Source organism: Felis catus, chromosome F2 (assembly GCF_018350175.1).
Source record: "Felis catus isolate Fca126 chromosome F2, F.catus_Fca126_mat1.0, whole genome shotgun sequence".
NCBI lineage: Eukaryota > Metazoa > Chordata > Mammalia > Carnivora > Felidae > Felis > Felis catus.
Window position 1 is genome coordinate 1,158,422 of NC_058385.1, and position 20,344 is coordinate 1,178,765.

Sequence of the window (20,344 nt, forward strand, 5' to 3'; positions counted from 1 at the left end):
AGTTCAAGCCCCACGTCAGGCTCTGGGCTGATGGCTCAGAGCCTGGAGCCTGTTTCCCATTCTGTGTCTCCCTCTCTCTCTGCCCCTCCCCTGTTCATGCTCTGTCTCTCTCTGTCCTAAAAATAAATAAACGTTGACAAAAAAAAAAAAAAAAATTTAAAATTTATTTCAATCCTCACAGGCATTCTTACAAAACCACCATGAGCTGAAGTCTTATATGGAAATAGGATTATAATAAATAATCCATGAAAAACCTAAATTGTTGTACGAGTAGGCCTTCTTTTTATAATGTAGGGTCAACATTCATTAATACAGAATGCAAAGAAAATGATAGGTCCAAATGAATGGCTAAATAGCATTAAAATGTTAACCTTGGAATGATATTTAGAGGCCTTTTTTTTTTGCAGGGTCTACAAATAATCTTATTGAAACTAAACAACACAACAGGCTTCTTAGAGTGGGGGCCACCCTTCTCAAGCCATTTCCCACACTCTTAAAAGCACAGAGCTTGCACAGTTAGGGATTAAAAAAAATCATTTAGAAGTAGAAATCAGACTCTGCCCCAACGTCATGGACTAGACTATTTACAAACTTTCACCTTTTAAGTATTCTTTTATGGTTGATCTCTCCCTTCTGTCCCTACCCAGGGGCTCCAGTACCTTCCCTTGACCGATCTTGAAGGGATGGGTATACTTAGGGGAAGGGGTGGTGGGCTCCTTACAGCTTTTGGCACCAGCCCTTGGGGGGAGGGGGGACGGGGCTCCGGGGGGAAAGACTTAGTTGCAGTGGGGAGGAATCAGCCCAACCCTGGGTGGAGGGAGAATTCTACACCAGTCCCATCTTCTACAAACAGCTGGCCAACTGCCCATCCATCTGGGAGTGGGAACAGATGAGCAGGTAGGCAGGAAGAATCAGGCTTGCCCTGCCCCCAACCTCTGTCCAACACAGGAGTCGCCAAGGTAGCAAACACGGCAGTAAGGGAAATGAGGGCAAGAAGTTCCCACTTGAATACAATTCCCACAGCCCAGGGGCTGGAGGAAGGCAGATCTTGCTTGTAAAGTGCAGTAGCCCCTAGCAGGGCTGGTCTCTGGGCCAGCTTGGAAGAAAGCAGACCAGGCAAGGGTGCAGGAATGAGGCGTCACTGACCCGGCATATGTCACTGACCAGCATATGCCCTGCTGTGCTCCTTGTAGGGATTGCTGGGGAAGGTGGGCTGGTAACTCTGCCTTTAGCCCTCGCCAGACACCAGCCACCTCTTGTCCACTTACAAACCAACACCCAACCAACATTGCAGGACCGCCCGGCGCACAACTGAAGGTTCCCGGCCACTGCGGTTTATTCGGGGTCGTGGCACCAGCTTCCGTTCCTTAATGGAAGCCACTCCTCGAGCCTGGGGGTTTCTTCCTGGGGCAGGGAGTGCTTGCGCCTGCCACTCCCCAGGCTCACACCTCATAGAGGATCCCAGGAAAATCCACGTGGACGCGGGGAGGATCCAGCTTCACGAGGCCCTGAGGAAGCAGGTTCTTAGGTACCCGCCTCGGCTTGGCCCGCTTCTGCCCGTTCCTGGTGACGACTGTCTCCTCGTGAGCCGTTCCCCTTCCTCATCGCAGAACTTGGAGCCGTGGCGCCTAAATGCGAAGGGGGACCGGACGCGGCCTCGCGGCCGCACCAAAGCTTGCTCAGCGACTGCCGACCCCGGGGCTCCGCCCTCCACCCCCGGCCGCCGAGGCGAGGGGCCTCAGGCCCCCGGGCTTTGGAGCCGCCGGTGCCCAGCCAGGGCAGGGCCGTCGCATGGCGAACCCCGCGGCCGCTTCCCTCCCGTGGCCGCGGCCTGTCCCGCCGCCGCTTCCCTCCCACGGCCGGCCGCGGCCTCGGCTCCAGGTGCTTTCGCGCGCCGCCTTCCGCCTGGAGGCCATTTTCATCAAACTTTTTTTTGTGAGTCGGCGTTCTTATTTGTGCTGTTCTTGCCAGGTTTGCAAAACACCTCATATGTTGAAGGAGGCAGTGGTTAGGTTGGGGCGTCACCGCAGGATCCAGGTCAACCGCCCGCCAAGTGACCTTACTAGTGAGGTTTCCTCAAGAATTCACCTGTGTAGGACACCCTTTTGTATGTAATCCTCATCCACTCCGTAGGCTCAATCTTTTATAGATGAAGGAAGCAAGAAGCCTTATCTCTCGCCTGAAGACACAAAGCAAGAGATGAAGCTGGAATTACAGTCAAGGCTTCAGACTTTCCAAATTTCACTTTATGTAACTATGCCACACTCTGGCTATTATTGCTCAGGTTTGGAACGGTTCAGGGCTTTTGGACATGCTGCTTACTCTTCTCAAACCAGGCGGAGAAGCTTCCCCCGCGCCCGTCACGTGATACGTACGTCTTAAACGTTTTACTGAGAAGCTTGAATCTGTTAAACTGTGTTCTTGTCACCACGTGTTATTCAGACTAGAAGTGCTTTATTCACATCCCTTGAGTTACTCAGAGATAACTGGTTCTTAGGCTGTATTTGAGCTCGCCACTGACATGCTGTAAATAGCATACATCATCATTATGGAAACTGCATTATGTAGAGTTTTGTGAGGCAGTTACCTGAAAGCAGTAGCAAACTGTCCCATGGCCGCTGAGAAAGAGCTCTTGACTTTTTCCCTAAATTGCATACAGAATAAAGTCACAAAGAAATGAGTCCCTTGCACAAATATAAACTAATTAAAAACATTGCATTGCTGCCACTACGTAGCTAGAAATCAAGGTTCATAAAGTTCCAGAGCTGATTCCTTTATTCATTTCTGTAGAGTTAGAATTGGTATAGGAAATGAAGGCAGGTTCTTTCTCCAAATTCTTAGTCTACAGCAATGACTAGAATACTGGAAGCCATATTTGAAATTGAATAATGTGTATTTGTAGTACCTGAAATTGCTTGGGAAATAATGTATACTCAAATAGTTGTTGACTTAACGTTTTTCTCCCTGGAGTTTATACACTAGTGATTTTTTTTCTAAACCTTGTCATTCAATACCAAGATGGAAATTATATGCAATGTAAATGAAATATATACATAGTTTGATTTTAAGGGAATTTTAGCTGAACGAAAATGTGGATATCCTGTTGCTGGCTGGTTCCATCATAGTTAATTTAAGTTTATTTCAGTGAATTTCTTATTCGCATCTATGACTTTCCAATGGTCTGTAGGTCTCTGAAAGCAGGAATGGCGACAACCTCTGTGCAATGCTTACCAGAGGACATTCTCGAAATCCGTGAACTCTTAGGATGTAGAGTGGAAGAATAAAAGGATGTGCTAAATTAGAGCTCCGCCCCCCTGAATTCTGACAGGTGCTCCTGGGAGGTGTGCCTCATGACTCAGCTGCAGCACATCATACCCCTCAGGAGTATGGGGAAGGAAAGGTCGAGAAACGCTGCCTTGGACTGAAGAGCGTCTTCTTTTTATATCAGATGGTTTAAGAGAGCACAGGCTGCCAGGCTCAAATCCTGGCCCATGGCTTACTGCCAACGTGCAGTGCATAGGACACTAGCGCCATAAATGCTCAGTACTGTTACTGTGAACAAAATAAGGACAATGTGGGTTTTTCTAACTAGGACAATACAGTTTCAGCTTAATTCCTATGAATGTGTATGTTTTGTTTTTGTTTTTTTTTTTTTAAACATGACAGTACAATATATTCCACTTGAATTCTCTCTGATTTTGACCCTGGAAGATATCCAAACTTGCTGGTTACAGTGGCTTTATTTGATTTATGCAAATATACACATGCCATTCTCCTTCCATTATACATCATAAATATAACAATTCCATCCAAAGGAGTCAAAATTTAATAAGAATGAAGAAATCAGAACTTAATGACTCTTAGCACACAGGTCAGGACATATGTCCTTTAAGAGAGTGCTGTTACTTACTAAATCTAAGATAATTTCTTAAAATGCCTCTGCAATCCAATTTTTAAAACTTCTTGAAATATATTTCAGATTTACACAAAAGTTGTAAGAATAGTAAAAATAATTCCTATATATTCTTCACTCAAATTCCTTTAATGTTAACATATTCTCACGTCTGCTTTTATCATTCTCTATAAATGTTTTTTTAATCATTTGAGAGTAAGTTACAGAGAGGATGCCTCTTTACCTCTAAAAACCTCCTAAAAACCACATATAGCCTAAAAACAATGACATTGCCTCATGTAACCTCAGAACAATTTCATAACATAATTTTAAAAATGAATACTGTAGGGGCACCTGGGTGGCTCAGTCAGTTAAGCATCTGACTCTCCATCTCGGCTCAGGTCCTGACCTCACAGGAGCTCGAACCCTGCATTAGGCTCTGCGCTGGCAGCACGGAGCCTGCTTGGGATCTTCTCTCTCTCTCTCTCTCTCTCTCTCTCTCTCTCTCCGTCTCTCCTGCTTGCTCGCTTTCTGTCTCTCAAAGTAAATAAACTTTAAAAATAAATAAATAATAAACATGAACACTATTACCTAATCTACAAATGTTTAAATTTCATCAGTTGTCACAATCATGTTTTTCGGAGTAAAAGTAAAAAATACCTATTTCTGTTACAGGTTCATAAGTTGTATTTCCTTTTAATGTCTCATCTCCTTCAGTCTGGAGTATTCCTTGGTTATTTCTCTTTTCAAAACCTTGACATTTTTAAAGAGTACAAACCAGTTCTTTTTAAAATGCCCCTCAATTTGTGTTTGTCTGACGTCTTTGTGATTAGATTCTGGGTATCCATTTCTGGCAGGAACCACAGAAGAGACGTAGTGACCTCAGTGCATCATATCAGGAGGGTAGTAAGCCTGATCCTTTACTGATGGTTAGCCTTGATCACTTGAATAAAGTGGTGTCCGCTAGGTTTCTTCATTGTAAATTACTATTTTTTTCCCCCTAGTAATTCTAAGTATCCTGTGGGGAGATAATCTGGGGTATCTAAGTGTTGTTTCCTATCAAATGTTGTGAGTAAGCTGCACACATGATCCCATTTACCCTTTAATACTGGAATTGATCTTTTTAAAACAAATCACATTACTGTGCCATACAAATTGGCATCTCATTTCTTAAAACCTTTCAAAGGTTTCTGATTCTAATTAAAACAGAAACTCCTAATCATTCATAATTAATACACTACTGGATCTGACCCCTCTCTGCTTCTGGGAGCCTATGGCTCATTCAGCGATTTATGAAATCTCCTGGGTCCCCTGCTCATAGCATTACCTACAATAGCCAAGACATCGAAACAACCTAGCATCTATCGACATATTCATGGATAAAGAAGATGTCTGGTACGCATACAATGGAATGTTACTCAGCTGTAAAAATAAGGAAATTCTGCCATTTGCAGCCACATGGATGGACTGGAGGGCATAAAGTTAAGTGAAGCAGAGAAAGACAAATATTGTATGATCTCACTTACGTGCGGAATTTTTAAAAAGGAAAGGGGGGCGCCTGAGTGGCTCAGTTGGTTGGGCATCTCACTCTTGGTTTCGGCTCAGGTCCTGATCTCACAGCTCTGGAGTTCGACCACCCTCTACACTTAACGTGCAGCACCTGCTTAGGATTCTCTCTCCCTCTCTCTGCCCCTCCCCTGCTCACACTCTGTCTCTCTCCCTTTCTCAAAATAAATAAACTTTTAAAAAAAATTAAAAAGGAAAGAAAAGAAAAATCATGGGTGTTTATCCTTTGAACTCTGTATGTTGACCTAATTCTTCGGATAGTGATGCCTGCATTTTCAGAACAAAATGTTTTAAACATGTACTTCTGTGCAACAGAATATACCTTTATTTTAATATTATTTGAGAGACTGAATATACAGAGGGACAACAGCTAGACTATATATAAAAGTACAACTTTGACCCATAACCTGCAAGAACCTGTCCAGGAAACCAGTCCTTCATCTACAATAAACAGCCCAGGAAGCCCGAGTGCTGTAAGACCTGCAGAATGTCAGATTTCTATCTCTAGTGACAATCTAGGTGGCTAAGCTTCCCTAACAGTCCAAAATGGCCAGCTTCCCTAGTATCTGTCCCTACAGAGGATCTACAGGAGAAAGTCAAATACATTCCTTTAACCCATCACAGCCCTGTTACAGTGTCCTATCACCAATAATCAGGGCATAGGAACCTTCACTTTTTTCCACTATAAAACTTGCCCACTCCTTTACCTGGCTTTGAGTCTCTGACAAAAAAAAGTATTGAAAGTGACAGCAGCTGACTCCCTTGCAACATACCAAGCTATGAATAAATAGCCCTAGCTTTTCTCATTCGGGTGGCCTTCATTTATTTCCACATATTAATTAGAGGCTCACATAATTTGCTCTTTGAAAAAAAGTTAAGGGGCACCTGGGTGGCTCAGTCAGTCGAGCATCCGACTCTTGGTTTTGGCTCAGGTCATGATCCCGAGGTTTGTGAGTTCTAGCCGCACATCAGTCTCTGTGCTGACAGTGCAGAGTGATGGGCTTTTGGGGTGATGGTGGGGTGGTCTGGAGCTGATGGACAAGAAACAATTCTTGAAAACATCTTTGGCGCAAAAAGGTGATTTTATTAAAGTACAGGGACAGGACCTGTGGGCGAAAAGAGCTGCACTGGGCTTGTGATGCGTAACTGATTATATATACTCAGGTTTAGAGAGGATTAGGGATAGAATAAGTCTCTAAGGAATTTTGGAAGCAAGGTTTCCAGGACTTTGAGAGGCTAGGTGCTGTTAGAAACATGCCATTTATTATTGTTTAGTAAAACCTCAGTCATGAGACCCTTTAGATGTCTATCGGGGACCATAAGCTTGGGGTATGATTGCCTGCATATATCTTGGGGGAGTTGAGATAAAGGAAGTTTCCAAAGGAATTTTTATATGTTAAAGTAGACTTACAGGATCCTGGGTGGGGGAAGGGTCAGGATAATGTTAAGCCAAGATTCCCTTTTGCCCCCAGCGAAGTGTCATCATTGAGGCAGGTGAGCTCCTAGGAGGTTACTCTGCTGGGTTTCAAGGACTTGTCAATGGGTTGTTAGGCAGTAAGGGAATTTAATTTTTCATTTGCCTTTGTTTCCCACATCACTATGGCAAGCACTTGAACCCCTTTCCTTTGCTCTTGGGCAGCTAGGAGTGGCCAGGGAATATCACACGGATCCCACCTGGGGTGGGGAGTGGGGGCTGTTAGCCTGCACTGTGCCCTCCCCACGTTCTCTCATCACTTGGGATTCTCTCTCTCTCTCTCTCTCTCTCTCCTCTCTCTCTCTCTCTCTCTCTCTCTCTCTCCTCTCTCTGCCCCTCCCCTGCTAGTGTGCTCTGTCTCTCTCTCCAAATGAATAAACTTGAAAAAAAAAAAAAGTTAAACTATGCTATTCATCTCTTACTACCCGTATAATTTTAATGGGTTCATTTTTATTTTTTTATTACAAAACCACAAAGGCAAAAGAGAGTGGTACGCATATTCTGGGGGTTGAGAGTTACATGAAAATATTGTGTTTTTGGATTATAATTTAAAAACAAATATACATATATTTGCACTCACCTGTACATATATTTAACCAGTATACATGTTCATATACATTGATGCAGTTATTTTATGTAGTAATAATGTGTAATTCAAAAATATTTCATAAAACAGGGCTATTTGTAGTGAACCCAGACTCTTCAAAGGGTCAGGCTGTTCCCTCCTGGCCATTTTCTGTGCGTGACCTTGAAGTGTGAGCTTGCACACAGTGGCAGGTTATTCTTGGCAAGCCCCTGGGTGCAGGCTCAGTGCTGCCCCCCGGGGGCGCTCTTTTGGCTCCTCGGCGCCCTTTTGGCTCCTCGGCGCCCTTTCTGCCCGTTCCTTGCTGCCTTTTACCCCCCTTTGCTTTTCCTCCTGTCTCTATAAGCCTCAAGTGCTATCCCCCCTTTCACAGCAGTGCATGGCTGGTTGCCCCCCACCTTTTCTTCTTTGTAGTCTCCTCACCTTAACTTTACAATAGCGGGCTATTTTCTAAAAAGGGTAAGAAGTCGTTTATAGGGAAGGCCCCAGACTTCAGTAGCGTTTGCTATGTTACCACCTGAGAGCAGTTAGACTAGATGGGCCCCCCTCCTTTGCCTCAATAAAATAGCATCAGCCTTTAGATTGAAATTTCTAATTATGCTGCTGATAAAATTCAAGTCTCAGATGCCTTCAGATGCCCTGTTACTTCTCCTAGCACGGACTCCCTGCTCTTTTAATGGGATTTCAAAAGGAAAGTGTGCCTTCTGATGTCTTTCAGCGCTAAGAAACTTGAATGCACCATCTTAAAAAACGAAAACAGTCCTTAGTTGGAAGAGTATACTGTAATATCATAGTTAATTAAAAATTTTTAAATCAGTTTGAAAATTGCATATAGCATCTGTCATGACAATGTCTGTAAGCTATCTGATGTGATTATTAAAAACAGGGTTACAGCAAAAGATTTCCTGAACATTATAGTTAGTTTACTTCTTTGTTATCAGAGACATTCCGAACATTTGAGAGACCACATGGTCAACTTAAGCTCAGCAAAGCTGTATTTTAAAGTCCCTTCCTTCATGGGGCGCCTGGGTGGCGCAGTCGGTTAAGCGTCCGACTTCAGCCAGGTCACGATCTCGCGGTGAGTTCGAGCCCCGCCGTCAGGCTCTGGGCTGATGGCTTGGAGCCTGGAGCCTGTTTCCAATTCTGTGTCTCCCTCTCTCTCTGCCCCTCCCCCGTTCATGCTCTGTCTCTCTCTGTCCCAAAAATAAAAATAAACGCGGGGAAAAAAAAAATAATAATAAAAAATAAAGTCTTTTCCAGGGCGCCTGGGTGGCTCAGTCGGTTAAGTGTCCGACTTCGGCTCAAGTCATGATCTCACGGTCTGTGAGTTGGAGCCCTGCGTCGGGCTCTGTGCTGACAGCTCAGAGCCTGGAGCCTGCTTCCGATTCTGGGTCTCCCTCTCTCTCTGACCCTCCCCCGTTCATGCTCTGTCTCTCTCTGTCTCAAAAATAAATAAACGTTAAAAAAAAAATTTAAAGTCTCTTCCCCGCTGAATCATATAACTTTGAAAAGGGCTAAAAGCTCTAGAGAATTAAATAACTAATTAGCAAACACTCCTCCTCACAGCTTTTGGTACTATTACAGCAAAGCCATATTTGACTGAAGATTAAAATTTAATGTCTGTTTCTCATGAGACTCTTGGAAATTAAAAAAAAAAGGATAAAATAAAGGTAGGTAAAGAAATAAAAATTATGGACAAACATAGAAAAATAAGCTTTAGAACCAGATGTAGTATATACTTGTTTGCTTATTCAATAAACATCTACAAACATTTATAACAATTTTGCCTTATGACCCAAATAATTCTCTCCGTGGCTTTGTCACAGATCCTAACATTACGAAATCATTCATGCCTAGAGTTTAACATTGAAGTTTGCTGTCAAAATGCAAAATATTTCCAAAGGGTTATACATCAAACCACTATCAAATGTGAAATTTTACTTTGTATGAGTTTATAAGTTAGTAAGGCTTCAGAAGAAAAAATGCCGGGTGAGCCAATTTTCAAGTATGTTAAACAACTTGCTTACTAATTCTCAATATCTGATTTCCAGATTGTAGATAATCATATACAAACTCTAGTTCTTATGGGCAAAGAACAGACAGTTTAATGAAATAGGCTATGAACGTGGAGTTCTAGGTACTTTTCAAACTGATTTTACATATTAGTGATTCTCTTAGGATGAAAAATTTACTGTCATGTTAAATTATTCTATTGCTTAATTAGTAGCTGTTATGAAAAAAACAATAGAACTTTATCCACCAGGAAAAGACTAATTCGTGGTGTTGATAAGCATGTTTGATTAAAATAATATTTCATTTTTACATCTTGTGTCTCCTGCATACGAAGACATGAAAGCTCTCAGATAAACTTAAAATGAAACATATGTCAAGAAACGGCAAAACAGGGGCGCCTGGGTGGCGCAGTTGGTTAGGCCTCCGACTTCAGCCAGGTCACGATCTCGCGGTCCGTGAGTTCGAGCCCCGCGTCAGGCTCTGGGCTGATGGCTCAGAGCCTGGAGCCTGTTTCCGATTCTGTGTCTCCCTCTCTCTCTGCCCCTCCCCCGTTCATGCTCTGTCTCTCTCTGTCCCAAAAATAAATAAACGTTGAAAAAAAAATTTTTTTTAAAAAGAAACGGCAAAACAGAATTTTTTCCCCCACTGTGTCCAACTCTAACGCCACTTTGAGGCAGTGCCCTGTGCCTCTGAATTGTCAGACTACTCTGGAAGGCGGAAATCGCAGCTTGAGCAGTCTGAGAGAGGTGAGGCATCTAGGCAGACGTACAGGGCTTCCTGGTCAGCCGCACACTCCTTCTCCTACCTCTGAGGAAAAGGCGTCATCCCTGGCCTGCAGAAACATCTTTTTGTGTATGTGACTAGCTCACCTACAGTCCTTCAACAGTTCTCACAACCTTGTTAATAAAATCCGAATTCCCTGGGATGGCTGAGGTCCTCATCCAACTCTTCAACGGCTGTGTTTAGAATATTTATTTCCTCCTCAAATTCCTATGTTGAAAATGTAATGCCCAAAGTGATGATTCTAGTGCTTGTGGTATTTGTTGAGACCTACTGCTCAGAAACTAAGATTCCTTTCAAAATATGATGGCTCAGTGACAATGCACCTGGTCACCCAAGAGCTCTGATGGAGAGGTACCATGACATTGTGTGTTTTCATGCCTGTTAACGCAACATCCGTTCTTCAGTTAATGGATCAAAGAGTAAATTTGACTTTCAAGTCTTTTTTTTAAAAAAAAAAAAAAAAGCTTTATTCCCAATGTGGGGCTTGAACTCACGACCTTGAGATCAAGAGTCACATGCTCCATGGAACCAGCCGGGTGCCTTGACTTTCAAGTCTTTTTATTTAAGAAATACATTTCATAAAGCTATGGATGCCACAGAGAATGATTCCTCCGATGAATCTGGGCAAAGTAAATTGAAAACCCGGAAAAAATTCACCATTCTAGATGCCACTAAGAACATTCAGGATTCACGGAAGAGTCCAAAATATCAACATGAGCAGGATTTTGGAAAAAGTTGATTCCAACCCTCATGGATGACTTTGAGGGGTTCAAGTGGAGGAAGAAATTGCAGGTGAGGTATAAACAGCAAGAGGACTAGAATTGGAAGTGGAGCCTGAAGATGTGACTGAATGGCTGCAATCTCCTGGCAAAACTTTCACGGATGAGGGGTTGCTTCTTAGGGATGAGCAAAGCAACTGGTTTCTTGCAGTGGAAACTACTCCTGGTGAAGATGCTGTATGCTGTTAAGATTGCTGAAACAACAAGAAATGTTTTAGAATATTACATGAACTTACTTGATAAAGAAGCAGTAGGGTTTGAGAGGATTCACTCCAATTTTGAAAGGAGTTCTACTGTGGGTAAAATGCTATCAAATAGCATCACATGCTACAGAGAAATTTTTCTTAGACATAATGCTGTTGTACACTTAATAGACTATAGTAGAGTGTAAACGTAACTTTTATATGCACCAAGAAACAGAAAAACTATTTGACTTGCTTTATTGTGGTGATCTGGAATCAAACCTGCAATGTCTCTGAGGTATGCTTGTATTTCTGCTTTCAAGATTCTCTCTTGTCTTTGTCTATGTCTTTTGACAGTCTTTTTCTCCCTTCAGTTCTGTCAGTATTTGGTTCATGTATTTGTGAACTTTAGTGTTTGGTGAATGCTATACACTGAATGTTTGTGTTCCTCCCAAATCTGCATGTTGAAACCTAACCCCCAATGTGATGGTAGAAGGAGACGGGGCAATGTGGTAAGTGCCCTTATGAAAAATGACCCAGAGAGTTCCCTTGACCTTTCCGTCACATGAAGACACAGGAACAAGATGGTCATATATGAACCAGGAAGCAAGATTTTGCTATGCATCAAATTTGCCAACATCTTGATCTTGGACTCTCCAGCCTCCAGAACTCTGAGAAATAAATTTCTGTTGTATATCAGCCATCCATTCTGTGATATACTGTTATAGTAACCTGAAGAAACTAAGACAGTGCATATATGTCTGTAATTGTTATATCTTTTGGTGAATTTATCTTTTTATCAATATATTATATCCATTGTCTCTTGTAACAGCTTTTGACTTAAAATCAATTTTGTCTGGGGCGCCTGGGTGGCTCATTTGGTCAAAGCGTCTAACTTTGGCTCAGGTCATGATCTCACTGCCTGTGAGTTGGAGCTCCACATCAGACTCCGTGCTGACAGCTCAGAGCCTGGATTCTGCTTTGGATTCTGTGTGTGTGTCTCTCTCTGCCCTTCCCCTGCTTGCGCTCTCTCTCTCTTTCTCTCTCTTTCAAAAATAAATAAATATTTTTAAAAATTTTAATCAATTTTGTCTGATATTACTATAGCTATCCCAGTTCTTTTGGTTACTATTTGCATGGAATATCTTTTCCATCCTTCTGCTTCCAACTTATTAATGTATTCTGTATGTACGTATACATGTATGTATGCATGTATTTTAAAGATTTATTTTCAAGTAACTCTACAGCTCACATGGAGCTCAAACTTAAAATCCTGAGATCGAGAGGCACACGTACTACTGACTGAGCCAGACAAGCGCCCCTTATTTGTATCTTTAGACCTCAAATAAGGCTGTTGTGTTTTTAAAAATCCATTCTTCGGATCTCTGCCTTTTGATTGGAGAATTTAATCTAAATTTAAAGTAATTCCTTTTTTAAATTTATTTTTTAAAAAGATTTTATTTTTAAATAATCTCTACACCCAAAGTGGCACTCAAACTCATGACCCTGAGATGAAGAGTTGCACATTCCACTGGCTGAGCCAGCCAGGCGCCCCTAAAGTAATTTGTGATGAGGAAGAACTTACTTCTGCCATTTGCTATTTGTTTTTTTTATGTCTTACAGCTTTTGCCTCTCATTTCCTCTATTACTTCCTTCTTTTGAGTTTAGTTAATTTTGTTGTTGTTGTTGTTGTTGTTCTCATTTTCTTTTGTGTATATTATATAGATATATTTTGTTTGGGTTATAATGGGCTTACATATATCATCCTAAAGTTGTAACAGTCTACTTTAAATCAATTCCAACTTTGTTCACATACGGAAACTCTACATGTCTCCATTCCCTCCTCTATGTTATTGATGTCACAAATTCTATTTTCATACACTGCGTGCCCAATGACGTAGATATGTAATTTGTAAGCGTTTCTCTTTAAAATCCTGTAGAAAATAAAAAGTGAAGTTACAGACTAAAATTTCAATATTACTGGCTTTTATATTTGCCTATGAAGTCACTTTTACTAAACATTCTCTTTTTTTTTTTTTAACGTTTATTTATTTTTGAGAGACAGAGAGACACAGGGTATGAGCAGGAGGGGGCAGAGAGAGGGGGAGATGCAGAATCTGAAGCAGGCTCCAGGCTCTGAGCTGTCGGCACAGAGCCCGACGCGGGGCTGAAACCCACAAACCGCGAGATCATGACCTGAGCCGAAGTCGGACGCTTAACCGACTGAGCCACCCAGGCACGCCCACTTCAATTTCATTATTAAGAGAGTTCCAGTCTTCTGTCCTTTGGTGCTGGTAAAACCTAGAAAACACACTCTATATCTTAAAACTTGCGTTTGGTTTTATAAAGAATGTGGTGTTCTAGCTGTGATTATTTAGAAAGTGTTCTTGTATTACTGCATTATTTTGTGGAAGAAGTAGTCTTATTGATTTGCTCTGGGAAAATGTGTCTAAATGAGGTCACCTGCACAGAACAGGTGAGAAAATCTGCTCATTTATACAGAGCCACTTAAATTGCCTTTCCACAAAGCAATGAAACCTGTTTGTATCTTATGAACGGAGGCACTGGTAGGTACACTTGTTCACGATATAGTATATTGCTTTAAACATTCAGGTAGTCAGGCCCAGGTTTAAGTCTGGCTTTATTACCTGAAAGCTGTATGGTCTTGGGCAAATTCCTTGACCCCTCCATGCCCCAGTTTTCTCATATGTAGAATAGAGGTAATGCTACCAAATTAGTTGGCAAAGGAAAAAACCTGGCATAAATTGGCTTAAAAAAAGGAAATATGTGGCTTGCATAACTAGAATGTTTATGGGCGTATGGGTTTAGTCTTGGCCAGGTGTAGAGGCCTACTGATGTGGTTGGCTTCTGTCTCTACTGCACAGCTTTGCTTTCTGTGGTCTCCTCTGTTCAGGGAGGTTCGCTGGGGGTGGAGGCTAGGTGGCTACCATAGAAGTCATCAACCCCAAAGACAGACTTCCTTTCACAGTTAGAACTTTCTGTACCCATTCACAGTGGGTGGCTGGAATATGCGGGTGCCCCAGCTTCAGTCCCTTGTCTACCTAAGTCTTGGTGAAGTAGGCACAGCCTTGCCTGCAAATCAGACTGAGAGCGGGGCAGAGGTCTTTCTCCAGAGGAAAGGCAGGGTGCTGTGACCGGAACGGAGATGGATGCTTGAAGGAAAACAAGAGGTATCCACTGCCAGTACCCACCTAGCCCACCAGCAGATCGGAAAATTTACCTGCACAGGTAGAAATGATGATGTATATAAAGTACTGATTGGTACCGAGTAAGAGTTTGATAAGTGATTGCTCTTCACCATCATGTCAGGAAGACAATCTCCCAGGACACTTATTTGCACGTGATGAAACTTATGCATCTTAGGGGTACCTGGGTGGATCATTTGGTTAAGTGTCTAACTCTTTTGTTTTTTTCCTTTTTGAGAGCAGCGGGGAGGGGCTCAGGGAGAGATGGCAGTGTGGAGAATCCCAAGCAGGTTCCAATATGGGGCTCACGACCGTGAGATCATGACCTGAGCCGAAATCAAGAGTCTGATGCTTAACCAACTTAAGCCACCCAGGTACCCCAAGCGCCCAACTCTTGATCTCAGTTCTGGCCTTGATCTCAGGGTCATGAGTTCAGGCCCCACATTGGGCTCCATGCTGCACATGCACATACACACAGAGAAAAATACTGAAAAGGACGCATCTAAAAATGATACAGGGTGGTCTCTGGAATTATAGGTAATTTTACTTTTCCTCTTTATTCGTATTACCTTTTAAAGATACTTAAACTATATTTTTGATTAGGGAATGCATGCACATAGTGAAACACACTAAGGATATAAAATGACGCACAGTGGAAAGTCTTTCTCTTATTCTTGTCCCTCCGGCTCCCTTCCTAGGAGCTGAGCAAGGTTGCCATATTTTTATGTATTCTTCCAGACATATTTTATACAATTTTACTTATTTTTAACCTTTCTACAATTAATTTTCTACAATTAATTTTCTACAATTAATTTTCTACAATTAATTTTACTTTTCTATTAAGAAAAAGTCATAGGGGCATCTGGGTGGCTCAATCAGTTGAGCGTCTGACTCTCGATTTTCAGCTTAGGCCATGATCTCATGGTTTGTGGGTTTGAGCCCTGCATTGGGCTCTGAACTGAGCGTGTGGAGCCTGCTTGGGATTCTCTCTCCCTCTGTCTCTCTGCCACTCCTCCGCTTGCTTGCACTCTCTCTCTCTCTAAATAAATAGATAAAACTTAAAAAAAAAGAAAATTTAAAAAAAGAAAGAAAAAGATTATAAAATAATGAATACATGCCATTGTGGGTTGGTTTGTGTCCAAATTCTAATTCCCAGTATTGGTGCACGTGACCTTATTTAGAATAGATTTTTTTTTGGAAAGGAAATCAAAAGACTTTGGGGATTAAACAGGAGATTCAAAAAGGATTTTCCATATCCTGCTGAATAACAAACATCATGTATACAGATGGTAAGTAGTGGGGGAGGAGTTTGAAAGTGGCCATGTGTGATTAGTTGGAAATACTTCCTGGGATAACTGTAGTTTAAAGAAAAGATTTTGGGAGCAATTTTATTTGCCTATTAAAATTATTTTTTGTAAGTACAAGATAGGGGCACCTGGGGGCTCAGTTGGTTAAGTGTCCGACTTTGGCTCAGGTCATGATCTCACAGTTCATGGGTTCGAAGCCCACATCGGGCTCTGTGTTGACAGCTCAGAGCCTGGAGCCTGCTTCGGATTCTGTGTCTCCCTCTCTCTCTGCCCCTTCCTCACTCCTGCTCTGTCTCTTTCTCTTTCAAAAGTAAAATTGACAGCATTTGAAAAGAAAAGAAAAGAGAACAGAACAAGGTAATATCTGGTTTAAAATTTCAAACATTACCAAAGGATATATTGCAAAAACATGTTTTGGGTTTTTTTCCCCCACACTCTTCCCCAGAGTGTTCTTCCTACAGGGTAACCAGTTTAACAGAAGGTTTGAAAATAAAGAGGAATTAAAATTTTGTGTAAGAGAGCAGTTGAAAAGCATAGAATGTGCAAAATTTGAAACATGAAGATATTGCCAAGATTTCTTGTCTGATTAGATTCTGAAAACATAATCCTTCCATCACTAGACTTGATGAGGCTTCCAGGCTTAACTGGAAAGGATTTCTGAGTGATGGGACACAAACGGAAATCGCCTTCCATAACAAGGAATTCAGACATTGGAATCAGGAGGTGGTGACTGGGCTGTAGAACTGCTCAGCATCCTAGGGAGACACCTTGACTTCTCAGAATCTTATTTTCCTCCTTCTTAAAATATTTTACTAACTGCTTGTCCTGAGACCTGAAGCAACTATTAGTGGTCAATAATTGTTACGGTGTAACTTGCCATAATGTATCACTGTGACTGCACAAAACTATTTTGTCTAAATACTTGCAGACATAAGAAAGGACTTATATATAAGATAATTGTATATCGCTTACAACTGCAAAAAAATTAACAACAACCCAAATACACACTAGTAGAAACTGATTAAATAAATTATACATATCCATACAATGGAACATTATGTGAATAATATTATAAAAAAGAATGAGGCAGCTCTCAATGTACTTACATGGAAAGACCTCTAGGAAATATTGCTAAGAAGAAAAAGCAAGGTCTAACATAATGTATTTAATTATCCTTCCTGTGTATAAAAAACGCTGGGGAGGAGTAAGAATCTACATTCTAATTTGCTACAATGCATAAGAAATCTCTGGAAGGATATATAAAAACCTAATAAAAGTGGTTACTTGGAGAGTTGATGGGGCAGATGGTACACAGATGGAAGTAAGACTTTTTGCTATAGTTTCTTATAGTTCAATTATGAACACTGGGAAAGTATTAGCCATTCAAAAATAAAAGAGATAATTTAACTGGACATACACTATGATTTTCGTTGGTGATGTAGCTATTCTTGCCATTATAGAGTCACTTGAATATTTAAATTTACTTATAAATGCAACCAAACTTACAAAGAGGATGCAAGGGTCTAGATATATTGACAGTGACAAATGCTTATGTGAGATTTTGGAATATCATTTCTTGTACTTCTGGCCCACCAAAAGATCTTTTTTACAATACTACCCTTGCAACACCACATTTCAGGGTGATGTCATGTTGCAGTGTTCTTAGTGTATGGTCATTATTGCTGCTGGAGGTGACTCCGTGGAAGATGACTTAACGATCTACCATAAAGCTGAAAACACCAAGGTGTGATCAGCACTAAGCATGCCTTGTCTTTTGACGAGTGACTAGGACTATACAAAAAGGGTTGTTGCAGACTACCAGTGTTCAAACACCACCTCTGACACCAACTGTGGGTGTCCCACAATTCAATTCAACTCTGACACTAACTACCCAGAGTTAACACAGACCTCACAACAAGACCGCTTCCATTTCAGACGTCGTTTGCAACCTGTGGGTGTCCCCAAGCCTCTCACACTTCTGCCCACCTTGCTACAAATTCCGAAATGCTATGCTTCCACTCCATCTGGGGGGACTGCAGTGCAGTTCTGGTACTAACTACCAGACTTAGCACAGATCCCACAGGTGAAAGACAAAGCCTGTGACAAGACTGTCTCCACTTGAGACGCCGCCACCTTCGAGCCTTGGAGGCCACCTGCACTTCCTACAAGCAGTTATAAATGTGGGTTTTCCTTCAATCCTTTCAGGCTTTATGATTCACCAGAGCTGCTCACAGAACTCACGAAAAGTGTTATTCTTATGATTGCAGGTTCATTACCAAGAATACCATGAGAGTTAATATTATGTTATCAACTTGACTAAGCCATGGGTGTTCAGATATTTAGTTACACGTTATTGAGGATGTGTCTGTGAGGGTGTTTCTGGATAAGATTAATGATTAATGTATTCATTGTTAGACTGAGTAAAGCAGGTTGCTCTCCCTACTGTGAGTAGGCTCTGTAGGGAAGGAATATTTTTCCTCCTATCCTTCTTATTAATTTTTTTAATATGTTTTTTTGGGAGAGAAAAAGAGAGGGAGAGACAGTGGGGGAGCAGCAGAGAGAGAAAGGGAGACACGGAATCTGAAGCAGGCTTCAGGCTCTGAGCTGTCAGCACAGAGCCTGACATGCGACTTGAACCCACAAACCGTGAGATCGTGACCTGAGCTGAGAGGTCAGATGCTTAACCGACTGAGCCACCCAGGCACCCCTCCTTCTACCCTTCTATGTTCTTTGGCTGCTCTAATAATTGAATCGACATAGGACGGTTTAATAGGAGAAAACCAGATTTAATTTCATACATTTGGGAAATCCATAGCAATATGAAACTCAAGGGCAGGTTGAGGAGTTGAGGCTTCTATACCATCCTGAGCGAAGGGATGAGATAGGGGCCCGGAGCTTCAAAGAAGAGGAGGTGATTCACAGGCTGATAAGAAGAACAGGTGTATAATAATTACATGCGTGATTTGCCATAGGCACAAGTCATTCAGATTAAAGTTATCTGATAATAGCTCTCTTCCTGAGCCAGCCCCCCTATCTGAAATCTTTTAGGTAGTTAATAGAGAGGTGAATGTGTTTCTTAAGTCGACTGGGTCCTCATTGCCTTCAGCTCAAAATTATTCACATGCCAAATTGGCATATTTTGGGGTCATGTCTTCTGTTCTCCCTCAGCCACATCCAATCAGTTGAAGGCCTGAACAGAACTCACGGGTGGACCTCCCATGAGTAAGAGGGAGCTCCTTCTTCCAGATTGCTTTGAACTGGGACATTGGTCTTTTCCAGCCTGCAGACTTGAACTGAAACATCAGTTCTTTTTGGGTCTGCTAGCCCTCGCACTGGAACTTACATCATTGGCTCTCCTGTGCCTCCAGCTTGCTGACTCAGACCTTGGACTTCTTAGCCTCCATAACCGTGTAAGCCAATTCTTTATAACGAATATCTTTCTCCCTGTATATACATCCTATTGGTTCTGTTTCCCTGGAGAACTCTGGCAAATGATACAGATAGTAACAGTCGAATGAAGAGACACAGACGGCAAGGTCTGGGGAGGTGGCAGAGCAGAGCTTCCATGTCCTCCCCTCATGGAGTCTAGGCATCGTATCCTCCATTACACCAATGTGTTCACCAACTAGGAGTTTCCATGGAATCTCATGTCCAGAGATTTTTATCAAGGTTCCATTATATTGGCATAATTGATTAAGCAATTGGACTTAAGATTGAACTCCGTCTCCAGCCTCCCTTCCCTCCCCAGAGGTTGGGCTGTCCCAAAGTTCCAGTCTTTGAGTCATGTAGTTGGTCTTTCTGTCGACTCTTCCCCATCCCTAAGGTATCTTAATGAGTAACCTCATTAACATAGCAAAGGCACTCCTAACGTGCTGGAAATTCCAAGAATGTTTGAAGCTCTGGGCCAGGAACTGGAAACAAAGACCAGATGTAGCCTTTATTCTATCACACTAACAGGCTCGCTGTTTCCACTGAGGAGCCCTACCATGCTGAGAGCTTTTGATGATGTCATATAATAGTACATTCTGAAGGAATTTGCCAGGAAGGGGGAAAGTATCATTATATACTTCAGGTCTATGCACCTAAAATTATGTACCTTAGGTTTGAGTGCTAATATTTTTGAATGGTATTATTGTTATGCCCAGAATTCGTGATCTCCAAAGACCGCCAGGGAGCCGAGTCCGATGCAAAAGCAAAAGAGCCTTGATTCGAGCTAGCTCGAGCTCAATCCCCTACCTGCACCGAGGCAGCGGTGAGATACCGGGGAGAGAGAGTGAGTTTCAAAAGGACAAAGGTTTTATTGGGGCCTAGGGGCAGTTGGTGAGGTAATGGCTATGGCCTCAGCCGATTCGCTGGGGAAGGGTCCGAGTCCTGTTAGGCAGGTGGGGGGGGGGCGTTACTCAAGGGGAGGAAGTGTGGTCAAGGTGGAGGACACAGAACAAGATGGAGTTGGCCAGCGTAGGCCCACCCTTTCATTCTTAGTATGTGAAAATTGTTTTCTAATATCTTTATTTTCACATGTCGTCTGTTCTTATCTCAGAACTGGGAACTCCTCAGGC

At 42.2% G+C, this 20,344-nt stretch overlaps 1 pseudogene; it reads right to left on the reverse strand.

Moving 5' to 3' along the window:
- Nucleotides 1–87: 87 nt before the first annotated feature.
- Nucleotides 88–2,385, reverse strand: LOC111558579 (annotated as a pseudogene).
- Between the last annotated feature and the right edge of the window lie 17,959 nt (nucleotides 2,386–20,344).